We start from the raw sequence: 15,984 nt of genomic DNA, 5'->3' as shown, positions 1-15,984 counted from the left end.
TTTTGAGTGTCCTTGCAAAGAAAGGTGGCTATATTGGTCACTGATTTGTTTTTGTTTTGTTTTTGAATGTCAGAAATGTATATTTGTGAATGTTGAGATGTTATATTGGTTTCACTGGTAAAAATAAATAATTGAAATGGGTATATATTTGTTTTTTGTTAAGTTGCCTAATAATTATGCACAGTAATAGTCACCTGCACACACAGATATCCCCCTAAAATAGCTATAACTAAAAACAAACTAAAAACTACTTCCAAAACTATTCAGCTTTGATATTAATTAGTTTTTTGGGTTCATTGAGAACATGGTTGTTGTTCAATAATAAAATTAATCCTCAAAAATACAACTTGCCTAATAATTCTGCACTCCCGGTAGTTTGGAGAGAGAATATTTTGCTGACTTCACAGGGGCAGAACTCACTGAATTTTCTAAGAAAAGTGGAGAAATCTGGAAATTTCAAAGAGATGAGAGATGCCTTCTATAGAAAGCAATGAAGCTCTCTGGGATAGAAAATGTCACATGGGACATAAACCCCTGGGGCTGATATAAAGACTCTGTTTGCATCAATTCCAAATTAAACTGACATTTTTTAACTAAAATTTAACTTGCTTTTTTTCTGTTTTAGTATGTATTACTTTTTGTTAGTTAAAATCAGTGTATTGTGAATTTTGAGCAAACTTCTCCTGCATACAGCTAACAAGACAAATCAGTGAGATCAGCTTGTTTAAAATGCTTAGAAATTTTAACAAGACTTGTGAGAGAGCTTCAGACATACCCTGGGAAATAAATAACCCTGTAGGAAAAAATTGAAGGAAGGGTTATGTAACCCCACTATGAAGCAGGGCATGGGGTGAATGAAAGGACAAGGGGATGAGCTGAAGGGGGGTTTATAAACCCACAACAGGGAATAGCAGCAGTCATTTTATAACAGGAGCAGCACAGTGGATACATTTTCTTTTCTTACCTGTAATGAAGGCTTTATTGGCAGAGTTGATGGAGGTGGCCAGGCAGAAGGGAGCCAATTGGATTAGGGAGCGCTTAGGTACGGCTGGGGAAGCAGCCACAGCTGTTGAAGCAGCGGTTCCTATTCCCAGAGAGTATGCTTCCAGGAGGAGTGGACAGCCTGCAAGGAGGTCTAGGCCACCTGAACATTTGAGCCCGGATCTGAGCACCAGTAGGACACGGAGGGGGAGCAGCAGGCCTACCGGTGGAGACCAGGATGGAGAGCGGCATGGAGCAGGACCGGAGGTGACAGCCAGGCCCAGGGCGGGCTTGCGGCCTAGTGCTGCGGATCCCGGTGACGTCACGGCCCGGCAGTCGCAGCCGGGACCCCAGGAAGGAAGGAGGAGCAGTAGGCCTACCGATGTGTATCAGGATTAGGAGCGGCAAGGATCAGGACCGGAGGTGATGGCCAGGCCCAGGGCGGGCTTGCGGCCAAGTGTTGCGGATCCCAATGACATCATGACCTGGCAGACGCAGCTGGGTCCCCTGGGCAGGGACACAAGCATCAGGTAAGCAGTGGGGAGTGGTGGGCCTGCTGTGGCTGAAGCTGGGTGTGAGGTAACGGGCAGGGGGGGCGGGACTTGTAGGGAGGAGTCAAAGGTGCCGGTCGGCATAGGCGAGAGAGCGGTGAGCTGGAAGCCACCAGGGGGAATGGTGGGGCCACATGGGAGATGCAGGGTTCAGCAGGTGGGGGATGGATGGGGGGGAGGGTGGCTGACTGCATTGGGGGACATCTGAGGTGGGGATGGTTTGGATGGGGATGCAGATGAGCCTGGGGATAACATGCATAGTGGAGGACATGAGATGAAACTGGTACAAGGGTAAAAAAAAATAAAGAAGAAGGCAGAAGGGGCAATTTAGGGACTTAGGGGGGTGGAGGGCCCAGAGAGACAGGAGGGGGCAGGGGTAGGTAGGGAGATGATGTAGATGGTTGCGGAGAGACAGGGGGAGGTCAGGGCAGGTATAGGGGGCAGGAATGGGTACTAGGTTGGGGGGAAGGTTGGTGGGTTGGCTTTGTACTGGAAGGGAAAAGAGGGTAGCTTAGAGGGGGGGTACAGGGTTAGGTAGCATAGATGGCTGGGGCAACATTAGATGAGGGGAGGGCTTAGGCAGGGGATGGGGGGCTAGGGGAGGGATGTATATATATATATATATAAAAAAAAGTAAAATGGAGAGGGGGGACCTTTAAGAGGGAGGATGGGGGAGAGAGGGGGGCTTAGCAGGGGGGCTGTGCAAGATAATAAAAAAGAGACAAGGTATGTTGATGGTTTATTTTGTCTTGCAGAGGGAAGTGCCATTACGGCTGTGGGAGAGGCGGCTGGTGAAGCCACCAGGGATGTGAAAGTGTTGGAGGATCTGGAGCTGTGGACGGAGCCACCGCTGTAGTTGGAAGCCAGTGGTGACTTCAGGGGGAAGAAGACCCACTGGAAGGGACGTCAGCAGAAGTGGTAACAGCTGGCCAGGTAGGAGATATGTCTGCCCTGGCACAGCTTTTGAGGTTGTTGTCCCCGCCACGGGAAGGGGTGGGGGCAAGAGGCAGCGAAGGGGGTGGGAGGTCGGAGAGGAGGGAACAGAAGGGGGATTATTTGATTGGTTACTCACAGGCTGCAAGACCCGGACATGCTACGGGGAGGGATCATACCCCCCTGAGGAGGCAGGACTTATCCAGAGGGCACAGGAGGTCTAGGTTGCCACTGAACAGGAGGCTTGGAGGGACGGAGGTGGTATTGCCAACCTGGGCCAGGGTGGACAGGTCCAGATACAGGAGCCGACATGGCAGGGGGAGGTACCCTGCCAGGAGAGGGCCGGCGAGAGGCCTCCTAGAGGCAGACAGAGAAGAGACAGTCAGGAGACCTAGGGGCTTCAGTCGGGATGGGAACAGCAGGCCAGATGCGGGAGTCATTGACGAGGGAGGAGAGTAGGACCAGCAACAGCGGTGCAGTTCTCAGGTGAGACGACTGAGCTGCTTCCTAGGGTGAATGATGGCTTGTCTGGAGAGAGAGAGGTGTTATTGGTGGGGTTGAAGGGTTTAATTGCAACTTTCAAAGGGTCTGGGGGGGTCGCCAGCAGCGGCGTGGGCACAGCCAGGAGGAGAAGTTCAGGCCATTGCCTCACAGCCAGGAGGAAGTACAGTAGCCATGGTAAGTACGGTGGCGAACGGTGGAGAGATGTTGAAGGTGCCGGAGGACACCTTAAGGAGGCCCTGCCTGTGTTTGGTGGGACCATTGGGTATCCACATCACCAGCGAGTTGGGGGAGAAGATCTGGAAAAGGGAATTCTTGGAGATTCTGTTGTTGCTTCCCTTGGATCAGGTTCTGGAGGTGAAAGAAGACTATAAGGAAGGATAAGAGGAAGAAGGAGGATGAGGAGAGGAAGAAGCGTTGGAGGAAGCTGCCCAAGACATTTGGGAATTGGTCCAGGTCTTTCTGCATTTTAGCGAGTGTGGTGAGTGAGAAGTTCCCGGAACAAGGGTTGGCATTGTTTTTTTATTATGATGAGATTGCAAGTGCATATCAGATGTATGGTGGGACAGCCTGGTGGCGGTATGATGAGAGGTTCAGGCAGCGTATGGCAGTGAGGCCCGAAATGCGATGGGACGATAGGGACATGGGCATTTGGCTAAAAATCATGACGCTTCTTAAGGGGGTCAGTCCTTTCGGTTGGCGGGCCAGGGAGCAGGAAGCAGGAAAGGGAGTGGAAATGAGTCGACGGTTATCTGCAAAGGCCTCTGCTTTCAGTTCAATGAAGGTCAATGCCGATTCGGGGCATCGTGCAAGTACAAGCATGAGTGCTCAGGGTGCGAGGGAATCCACTCCTTCGCCAAGTGTTTCAAGAAAGCCTTGCAGGGGAGCAAGCCTGGAGAGGTGGGTCATGTGGGCATGGACCCCGGTGAGGGTAGAAAGGATGGTGCCGTGGCTAATGAAGTACGCCAGTAGGCGGGGGTGCACAGTGGATTCCGAGGTATTGCTGTGGGGTTTAGTTCAGGTTTTATTATTCCGTTTAAGGAGCAAGAAGCGGGGGTATTTGGGGGTAATTTAAAATCAGCCAGGGAGTTTCCTTCGGTGGTGAGGGAAAAGTTGTTCAAGGAGGTAGCGTTGGGCAGGAGGGCAGGGCCTTTTGAGTGGCTGCCGTTGATGGGTTTGCGGATTTCTCTGCTGGGGGTGGTCCCCAAGAAAGGGGCAGGACAGTTTCGAATGATCCATCATCTTTCGCACCCAAAGGGGTTGTCGGTTAATGACGGCATCGATCTAGAATGGGTATCAGTGAACTATGCTTCTTTTGATAGAGCTGTGACATTAGTGCGAGTGGCAGGGCCTGAGGCATTGATAGCTAAGGCAGACATAGAATCAGCTTTCCGGCTGTTGCTGGTTCATCCTAGGTGCCACCATTTGATGGGCTGTTGTTTTGAGGGTTTGTTCTTTGTGGACCTGTGCCTTCCTATGGGTTGTTCGATTTTCTGCTCGTACTTTGAGAAGTTTAGTTCTTTTGTGGAGTGGGTAGTAAGGCGGAAGTCTGGGAAATCTTCGGTGGTACATTACCTGGGTGACTTCTTATTTGTTGGAGCCGCAGGTTCTGGGGATTGCGAGCATCTGGTAGAGGTTTTAGGGGAGGTGACGCATGATTTCGGGATCCCGGTCGCTGCAGACAAGTCGGAGGGTCCGGTGTCTTCACTGAGTTTCCTGGGTATCCAGCTGGATACAATCTGCATGGAGTGCAGGCTCCCCGAGGACAAGCTGGTGGACCTTAAAAAAGTGTTGGGGGAGGTGTAGGCCGCCTGGAAGGTCACGTTGCGGCAGCTGCAGTCATTGCTGGGGAAGCTAAATTTCACCTGTCGGATCATCCCAATCGGCAGGGTGTTCTGCCGCCGGCTGTCATTGGAAACAGTCGGGGTGTCGGAGCCGAGACACCATATCAGGTTGACGAGGGAGCTGAAGGACGACTTGAGGGTGTGACTTACGCTCAGGAATTCGGGGCCTACTTACAGGGTAGATGGTGCGCTGAAGCATGGCCTGCCAGCTGGGGGGAGGTTGGATTGACAAAGAAACTCACATTCTTAGAGTTCTTTCCTCTAGTGGTCGCGCTGCGGTTGTGGTCCCACATCTTGAGGGACAAAAGGGTCACTTTTCATTCAGACAATTTGGGGGTGGTTATGGCTATTAACAGGCTGACGGCGGTGGTAAGGTTACTGAGAGCATTTGTGTTGGAATGCCTGCGCAATAACGTATCTTTCAGGGCTATCCATGTACCGCAAGCTGAATGTTATAGCTGATTCTTTGTCCCATTTCCAGTGGGATCGGTTTCGCTTGCAGCACCAGATTTAGACGAGGAAGGGGTGCCCTGCCCGAGGGACCTGTGGAGCTTGGGTGGCACAGGGTGATCAGTCTGATTCAGGGATCTTTGGCTGGTGCCACATGGAGAGCTTACGCCCGCGTGTGGAAGAAATGGTGCGAGTTGGAAGGGGGAAGGCATTTGCTGGGAAATGATGGAATCCAGCTATGGGTTTTGTTGACTTGGGTGAAGAGGTGGGGGGAAGAGATACTGTCGCCTTCTGAGATAAGGAAAATGATGGCAGCATTGGCATTTTGGTTTCAGTTGCTGGGGCGGGGAGATCTAACGAAGGTATTTGTGGTGAAGATGGCAGTTAGGGGGTTGTGTCGGGGGAAAAGGAGGACAGACGGCAGAAGGCCGGTGACGTTTGCGATTTTGGAAAGGGTTGTGGGTTGTTAAAAGGTTTGTGTTTTTCAGGGTTTGAAGAGTCGCTGTTTAAGACGGCATTTATTTTGGCCTTTTTGGGGCGTTCAGGGTATCAGAGATAGTGGGCCAGAATAGGTGGGATGATGGGGGCATCCATTGGGATGAGGTGATCTTAAAGGAAAGGGCTGTGGAGGTGTGGTTGAGAAGGTCTAAGACGGATCAGATGGGGAAAGGATGCCTGATCAGTTTTAGGGAGATTGGGGGCGTGTGTTGCCCGGTGGCAGCAGTCCATCATTACCTCAATTTCCCCCTGGAGGAGGAATGGCCCATTGTTGGTCCATGAGGATGGATCCGCCTTGTCGCGTTTCCAATTTATTGCTGTATTCTGGAAGGCCTTGGGGGTCTTAGGGCTTGGGTGGATGGAGTTTGGGTCCCATTCCTTCAGAATCAGGGCGGCGACTGAGGCTGCGGGGCTGGGGCTGGATGTGGCAGTGATTAAGAGGATCGGGAGGTGGAGATCTGAAAGGTTTCGGGGGTATGTCAGGCCAGTGATGAGGCCAGTGATGAGGGTGTAAGTAGGGGGTGCGGCAGCTGATACGGCTTTATTTTGTCTTGGCAGGTCCGGTGAGGTGCTGGGTGATCGGGCATTCGTACGTTTACTGGGCCAGGAAGGCTGCCACTGTCAAGGAAGATGGAGTGCAGTTGGGGCTGACTAGGGAGCAAGTTGCGATAAAGTGGTTCGGTGTACGGGGTATGAAGTGGGGCCAGCTAGTTGGAAAGGTGGTGGAGTATGCTAGATTGTTTTCTCCCTCTCATATTTCGCTGATACATGTAGGGGGAAATGATCTGGGATTCATGTCTCAGAAGGAGTTGGTGGAGGATATTAAAAGGGGGATGATCGCTTATGGCAGCTCTTTCCAGGTGTGATTATAGTGTGGTCTGAGATTGAGAGTCGTTTGGTGTGGAGGTCAGCGTGGGATTCAGGGAGGTTGGAGGCTTCCAGATGAAAGATTAACAGGATGGTGAGTGGGTATGTGAGACGGATTGGGGGTGTGGGCTTGAGGCATGTTGAGTTTGAGGGTGAATCGGAGAAGTGCTTCTACCTGAAGGACGGGCTTCACCTCAATGAAGTGGGTTTACACCTTTTTAATTTCACTTTGAAAGAGGGGATTGAGAAGGCCTTGGCTCTGGGTGGCGGTTCTCACTCGGGGGTGAGTGGTGGCGGGGTGCTTGCTCTGGTTGGTAGACGCTTATGCCTGTAATGATGTGGATGGGACTTCCTGTAGGAAAAAATTGAAGGAAGGGTTATGTGACCCCACTAGGAAGCAGGGCATGGGGTGAATGAAAGGACAAGGGGATGGGCTGAAGTGGGGGTTTATAAACCCACAACAGGAAATAGCAGCAGTCATTTTATAACAAGAGCAGCACGTGGAGAAATTTCCCACCCTCCCTCCCTGAAGATTGGCTTATCAATGTGTCGCAGCTGTGGCGGGGTGCTTGCTCTGGTTGGTAGAAGCTTACACATGTAATTATACGGATGCGACTTCCTGTTTCAACAGCAGGGGGTTGGTTTAATAGTGGTAGCCCCTCCCCTGGGTAGGGCGGGGCTTGTGGAACGAATAGTGGGGGCAAGCACTGTGGTTGGTTAAAAAGTAAATGTTATTTATATTTATTTGTTATGTTAATAAATGGAGCTGCGGCCATTGAATCTCATTCAAAATGTGTGAAGTGTGTTTTGTGGGTGGGGTGGAATGGCAACTTGACTATGTGGGGTCACTCCCCTGTTCAGCCCAGGGAACTGCCTTGTCCCTCCCACTTTCTGAAACTGTCAGTTTACAATGGAGAAAATACAAAGTGCAATGTAATTTGTAAAAAATACAAATATACAAAGTATGATCCTAAGTTATTAAAGTAACACAAAACTTTCAAAGCATAATCAGAATGTGCAAAATCATTGCTAGATCAAAATTTAAATGTATTAAATTAGAAATGAAAAAGTGCAATCTTAAATGCTGTAATACTAAAAGTACCCAATCTGAAATGTATAGTTATATAAAAGTATAGTTATATAAAACACAGTGCACAAAGTAAAAGTGCAACAAAACTCTCATATCATGCAGTGCTGTATTGCACTAGTAGGAGCTGTTGACTCAAAAAGTGAAATATGAAAAATATATGAAATATAAAAAAGATTGTGCACATTTAGTTAATGAAAGTAAATTGGAAAATTGTTTAAAATTGCATGCTCTATCTGAATCATGAAAGTTAAGTTTTGACTTGTGTCCCTTTAACCCCTAATGTAAGTAAATTGGAAAATTGTTTAAAATTGCATACTCTATCTGAATCATGAAAGTTAAGTTTTGGCTTAAGTATTCCTTTAACCCCTTGAGTTCTAACAACGGCCGTTGCAAATTGTCTCAGTCAGGTGCTAATGACGGCTCAGAGCCGTCGCTAGCACTCTCTCACCTTGAGGGAGATCTGGGGGCTTCCACCCGCTCCTACCTCAGCGATCTAACCTGCATATTGACAGGTATCGCCGGGGCTTCACGTTTCATGCGATGATGTCACATGCAATGACGAAATTACATCACAGCGCAACTTTATTTAATAAAATACAATAGACAGTATAGGGAAATGGGCATGCTGCTTAGATGCCTGTATCTCAGGCATCTAAGCAGCTACAGACCCCCAAGACCCACCGTTGGAAAGGTAATCGCCTAACCTTTCCAACGGTATAAGTCTTGGGAATCTGATTTTTTTTTTATAAAGTTAAAAAAAATATATTTAAAAAAATAAAAAACCCTCAAATCCAGCTTAGCACTCAGGTGGTAAAGTGCTTAGCACTAAAGTTAAAATAGACATAACTTTGAAATTTGTCAGAAAAAAATCTAATAATCATTTTAAGTTCAGACTAAGGGGCCAGAAACAGAAGTTATGAAGCAGCGATCTAAAGACCGCTGCTCCATAACTTGTCTGCGTGCTCTGAGGCAGCGGACAGAAATCAACCTGATCGAATACAATTGGGCTGATTGCATCCATCTGCTAGCGGCCGATTGGCCACAAATCTGCAGGAGGTGGCATCACAAGAATTACTGGTGCAATGATAAATGCCGACACCGTATGCTGTCGGCATTTATCGATGTGCAGCAGACATGATACGCTACATCGTATCATGTCCACTTGCACTATGATAAATCTACCCCTAACGGGCCGATTTATTATGATGCCAATGCAGCAGTTTTTGCGTGAGTCTTCAGGCTTACCGGGAACATAAGTAAAGAAGCAGCAGAAGCTGCTCCTTAACTCGTCTGCCACCTCTAAGGTGGCGGATAGCAATCAGCCTGATTGGGTTGATTGACACCCCCTGCTAGCGGCTGATTCACTAGAAATGCTTGTGCAATGATAAATGCCGACAGCGTATGCATTTTTGCAGACCTGAATTAAACTATTATCGCTTCATAACAAAACATGTGAAAATTACATAGAAGTAAAGAATTTAAGTTCTAATTATAATTATTTCTTTCAAATTTCAGCCAAACAATTCATGATTTGTAGTTGGCATTGGCATCTTTTCACTTTCACAAACATCAGAATTTAGTATTCTGTAATTTAAAAAAAAAATCTAAATTAAAGATTAGACGATAAAGTTTATTTTGGGCATGTTACCCCTTCTAGAAAACCCTGCAGGAATGAAATATTTAATTATAAATATACTAGTCCTAAAGCCCGTGCACACGGTAGTACAGCGTTCCCACCCCTTGCTCTCTCTCTTCCCCCTCTCTTTTGCTCTCTCTCCTCCTCTCTTTTGCATTCTCTCTCTCTCCCCTCTCTTTTGTGCTCTCTTTTGCTCTCTCTCCCCCCCTCTCTTTTGTTCTCTCTCTCTCCCCCCTCTCTTTTGCTCTCTCCCCCTCTCTTTTGCTCTCTCCCCTCTCTTTTGCTCTCTACCCCTCTCTTTTGCTCTCTCCCCCCTCTCTTTTGCTCTCTCTCCCCCCTCTTTTGCTTTCTCTCTCCCACCTCTTTTGCTTTCTTTCTTCCCCACCTATTTTGCTCTCCCCCCCCCCCTCTTTTGCTCTCTCTCCCCTCTCTTTTTTGCTCTCTCTCCCCCCTCTCTTTTGATCTCTATCCCCCTCTCTTTTGATCTCTACCCCTCTCTTTTGCTCTCTCCCCCCTCTCTTTTGCTCTCTCTACCCCTCTTTTGCTTTCTCTCTCCCACCTCTTTTGCTTTTTTTCTCCCCCACCTATTTTGCTCTCTCTCCCCCCCCCCTTTTGCTCTCTCTCCGCTCTCTTTTTTGCTCTCTCTCTCCTCCCTCTCTTTTGCTCTCTCTCCCCCTCTCCTTTGCTCTTCTCTCCCTCTCTCCTTTGCTCTCTCCCCCCCTCTCCTTTGCTCTCTCTCCCCCCTCTCCTTTGCTCTCTCTCCCCCTCTCTTTTGCACTCTTTCTCTCTCCCCCTTTCTTTTGCTCTCTCTCCCCTCTCTCTTTTGCTCTCTCCCCCCTCTCATTTGCTCTCTCCCCCTCTCATTTGCTCTCTCCCATCTCTTTTGCTCTCTCTCCCCCTCTCTTTTGCTCTCTCTCCCCCTCTCATTTGCTCTATCTCCCCTTTCTTTTGCTTTCTCTCCCCTCTCTTTCTCTCTCCCCCCTCTCTTTTGCTCTCTCTCTTTTGCTCTCTCTCCCCTCTGTTTTGCTCTCTCTCCCCTCTCTTTTGCTCTCTCCCCTCTCTTTTGCTTTCTATCCGCTCTCTTTAAATCTCTCTCCCCCCTCTCTTTAACTCTCTCTCCCCCCTCTATTTTGCTCTCTTTCTCTCTCCCCCCTCTCTTTAGCTCTCTCTCCCCCCTCTATTTTGCCCCCTCTCTTTTGCCCCCTCTTCCCCCTCTCTTTTGCACTCCCGGGCCGACCACACCTAACCACGCCCCCAATCACGGCACTCCCGTCGGTCACGCCTCCTCTCCACGCCCGCTCCACCCGACCATGCCCCTGCAACGGCCGATCTGATCTAAAGTTGATCCTAAAGGCCAGGTATGTTTGTCCTCGCGCAGTCTCTACTGTGCATGACTGCATCTGGCAAACATACCTGGCCTTTTAATATATAGGATTAGATACACTTTAAACTACACAAAATTCTAATTTTACAGATGGCAACAACTCATTTTGGCAGTGAAAGCTGCTTTTGAGCCCGTGTGGGACATGTTCACATACGCTATTTAAACTCCAACATCTCTGAGGTTGTCGATTGAAATTACTCCACACACACTCGCTTTGGGTGATTGATAAGCTCTTTCATGTGCAATTGGTTGTGTGAGAGAAGGGGGCAGCATTACACACTCGCTTGAGTGTGTATTGGTACATACGGGCAGCAGATGCACAGGATTTACTGCCTGTTTCCCGTGAAGCCACGCAGACGAGTTCTCAGGTTAAGAACCTTGTCTGCACAGCCTTTAAGTCATGGGGCCCAATGCATGCATTCTGTCCAAACTCAAGATAAAAATAAAAGAAAGAGCTGTTACATTTTTTAAGAGTTGACTACATTTATCAAAGTATGCTAAATCTTGAGGAGAGTCAAGGCACTAATTAAATGAGTTTAGAACAATTTTTGGGGTTAACAAGACAGATTTGGACAACAAACCACCTGTTGGATTTACCTATTATTAACCATTCATTTACTTACTTAGGGCTAGATTACGAGTGGTGTGCTATCTTAATGTGGGCCCTTAAAGGGGAAAATTTGCCCATTTATGGGTGCACGTTAAATAACCAACCATTAGTGGTTAATGCTCCCACAAGCTTGCGGTTTCATTTTGCGCTTAGCGCAATTAACCAGAGATCAGACCTCTGGTTAATGAAAAAAATGTGCCCCAATTGCCCTTAAAAAAAAGATGAGAGCTCTGTTTAATTAAAAATAAAGATGAGCTTTTTTAAAAAAAAATATAAAAAAAAAAAAATACTGCACAAAGCAGTTATAAGGGGTTAAAGTGAAGGGATGTGGGGTGTTTGAAAAAAATAACGGCACTGAAAGTGCCTTTACATAGAGGTGAATGGGGGACTGTGTTTTTACTGTAAATATATATTTATATGCTTATATACATATACTGGATTTGTGTTAATATGTGTATATGCAAGTCCTATCTTTAACCCTTTTGTTCTTTATATACACATATAAACACATAAATATATATGTATATATTCACATATATACATTTTTTTATTTTGCTGCCCAATGTTACTTAATTTGCCCCCTGTGCTGCACTAGGTGTTTTGCCATGTCTCAGAGCATGAGATTGAGGCTCCCATTGGAGCCTATGGAAGCACACTCTCATGAGCGCTTGGCTTCCAGGAAATGCGAACGCGAGGTCGCATTTTCATTGCACTTGACTTGTAATACCAGCACACATTTACGTGCGCTGGTATTACTGAGTGGAGAGCAAATATTGTGCTTGCGATAGCGCAATATTAAGCTCCACCCGTAATCTAGGCCTTAATCTTCTTTCTCCATGTTCTTACCTTTTTAGAGTGTTTGGACATATTTGCTAAAAACCACTGATTTATAAATTAGCACAACAATCTCAAAATCTTTGCTGATAAATCACCCCTTCCCATATCACCAAATATACTGCAACCTTATTTTACTTCTTTTAATTTTGTCACATAATAATGTAGCTCTACCTATATAAGGAATATAAAAATCTATATTCATTTTAAGGTGCATTTAAAGGAGAATACATTTTAAGGACAGTATAAAAAAAATCCTTCCTCTGAAATATTTTTGTTTCCTTAGTAAACAATGGAGGCACTATTGTCTCTGGTACAATGACCGCCATATATGCACTTTTTTTGCTTTTATTTTAGCATCTCTGGATTGGATGTAACTTGTATGGCCATTAGCTATGTTTTTTCAAGCCTTATTAAATATCTGCCAGTGTGCTGCTTAACCAATTATTACTCAAAAATACATTTATACTTTGTAACAAACCATCAAAAATAGTTTTTCAGTAATAAAAGAAAGACTTTTATAGTAATATGAACTTTAATTCAACCCAAATTACCATTCGTTGTTTAATCTGACATCTACAGATGGGCTTTCAGGAACAAAAAAAAAGAAAGCTTTTATATTTTCGTGGTGACAGATTCCACTAAGTCATTGGTATTCTTAACGTCAGAAACAGGAGGACAAATATGTTTATGTCTAACTTTGAAAATCCAGTATTTGTAAGTACAGTTAAAGGTACTTCAGCACCCCAATTTCTTTCAACTTTGGTGCAGATAGATTAGTTTACAATCTCGCTTCATGGGTCACTGTGGCATATGAAAGAAAACAAAATTTTACTTACACAGAAATACTTTTATTCACATTCTAAGTTATGAATTTTCAGCTGCAGCTTTTGTTGTTTTTGTTGTTTGTTTTTAGTAATTTAACTGTTTTTATCATAAACTTTTATTTAAAGGAATCATGCGCCAGGCCCAGCACCTTGTAGTTTATTTTTCTTGTTTTTCTTTATGTGTTTTTATAGTTATACAGCTTTGAAAGATATTTATTGAAACTGTTTGCATTTGAAAATTAGAGCTTTCATTTAGTAAATATAGTTGCATACATCAGTTCAATTGCATTTTTTTTGGTAATAGTATATCATGTTTTCTAATTTATAAACTTTTATTCAAACCAATTATCATTCATGCTTTTATACCTGACAATGAACCCACCATTTTAAACCAACTGCAAAGAGTAGAAAGATAATTCCCATCATTTTCTACAAACATAAACTTCTGAGGAAGGGGATGTTTAAACATCCAAAGTGAAGCCAATTGGTTTTACATTGAGAAACCTATAAAATTCTTAGTATACTCATCCTGATGGTTTATTTTTCAAATCACATAGTTATTGCCGCAACAGAACAAAATCAAAACTTAGCACATCTAAGTCTATGTTTTTTTAAAGTCATAATAACATAACTCAAAATTGAATTATATAAAAATCAGAAACATCTTGTTCATTGCTTAGTCAGAATAATGAAGGACATCTAAAGATAGCAGACCATTTTTTTTTTTACTTAAAAAAAAAATCTATAAAAATACATTTTTTTAACATTAGTGGGTGGCTACATTTTTCACATGGCCGATGCACTGTCAAATTACACAAAGAGGTTATGTGACAGCAATCACAGAAGCTTTGCCAGATTTCCTTCTGAAAAGATGTCTCTGGGGACAACCCTTTGCAGTGAAAAGTGGCTGCAAGTTCATATAAATAAAAAGGCAGCCAGCCAGAACAAATAAAACTGCACAGCTTTGCTTATTACACAGAATTCTTCATTCCGATGGTCCCTCCAGCTATCTTTCTTATGAGCCAAATTCCTTTTGGCAAATTGAAGTAAACGTGTAAAACAGTTTGTTGTATTAAAATGTTCCTTAAAGTGTCTTCCAAGCTATAATACTGCTAAATCTCTTATTCCCCAGTAAACTTTGTTTGAAAAGACAATTGTTCTAATATGTTGGGTTGCAATGTTGTACATTTATAAACAATCATATATTTAAATATTAAAAAAACAACAATTATTTTGAATATTAGTTTGTGTCCTCAACTTACATTAATATCTCATGTATTTTGCATGGCATTTTAGGTTTACAACCTGCATTGCAACTGGGTTTAATAATACTGCCCCCCCCCCCCCATTCTAATCAATAAGAGGTTCCCATGTTTAAACATTGTGCACCAGATTACAAGAGGATCAGTATTTAACACTTCCGCTGGTGCACTAACACCTCTAGAAGTAAACTAGACATGTGCATTTTGTTCCAAATTGAAATTCCGACTTATTTGCCAAATTCTGAGATTTGAATCGATTCGAATTTCCGAATTACCCTAGCAACGAAACTCAACTAATCCAAATGCATTTGTAATGAATAAATACGAATTAGTTCAGATTTATTTGTTAAATTTGAATGGCCATGGACTAATCACAATTCAGTATAAAAATGTAATTTAGTGAGATTTAGTGAGATAGAACAGTGATATAATTCCGTTTGTGTAACTTGGAACCATCTGAATCAACATAACACATACCGAACTTCCGAATTTGCGAATCGAATCCGAAATGAATACATCTGATTACATCTGAATTTATTAGAATCCGAATGAATTAGAAACTAATACATTCAAATGTATCTGAATTCGAATCGATCCAAAGGGAAATTTGAAAAAAATCCAAATTGGTCCGAAATTAACCAAAACAAATTTGTCCGCTGTGCACATGTCTAAAGTAAACTTTTTGCACGTGGGGCAGCGCTAGTATTACAAGTTTAAAGTAAACATTTTTCGCTTAACCCATCGAGCATAACCCCCCCACATTAACATATTCCACAATGAAAGTCAATGGAGCAAAAAAAGTGAGGAAAAAACATAACACCCTACTTACGCGCAAACTCGATCACATATTCTCAAGTGTGCTAGCCTGACATATATATATATTTATACCTATATATATATATATATATATATATATATATACATAGCACACAGAAATGAAAAGCACTCCTCCTCAGGGCTCTGTACACACTTTTGTTTTTCTTTCCAACTGCTCAGGGTGCATTTAAATGGAGAATCCAGCACACAGAGATGAAAAGCACTCACAGGGTCTTCAAAGATAAATACTCAATTGATTGAATCATAACAGTGACGGTTCGGAGATATTATCCCCGTCTTCAGACTATATAAAATAACAGTGTACATACCTTACTCCTTTATACCAAACACCAAACATCTTTGCTGCAAACCTGGAAGTGCCCTGGCGTCTTGGCCGCACCATTGCGCAAGGCCCGGCCTGTTGCCATGGCTACCGGAAGCAGCATGTCTAAAATACAGTAGAAAGAGACACCGAACAATATTATACATCTCATCAATTAATCTACTTCTTATTGTATCAGCATCATGCATAGTTAGAAAGCGCTGTACTAGCACAAACATAAGGCTAACCATGAATCATGAATATTACTGAAGACATGGTGATCAACATACTAATACAAAAAAATCAGTGCGCCAAAATACCTGTGAAAAAAATGTATATAAACATATAGTGCATTTAGATAGTATGATATAAAATACCTATAGGTAGATAGAAAAATCATATAAAATAGTGACAAGTATAGTCAAAAACAAAACCAAACCACACCACGCAGGTAAGTGATGGGAATGAAAAAGGACAGTTCGACTAGTCCAAAATCCAAATCCAGAATCTGGAACAGATGGCAGGCTGCTTCTTCAAATTTCTTGTTGGTGTCCCAAGATGTTAAACTCTGCAGAGGT

Source organism: Bombina bombina, chromosome 1 (assembly GCF_027579735.1).
Source record: "Bombina bombina isolate aBomBom1 chromosome 1, aBomBom1.pri, whole genome shotgun sequence".
NCBI lineage: Eukaryota > Metazoa > Chordata > Amphibia > Anura > Bombinatoridae > Bombina > Bombina bombina.
The sequence above is the reverse complement of the archived record's forward strand: the minus strand, read 5'-3'. Positions refer to the sequence as shown.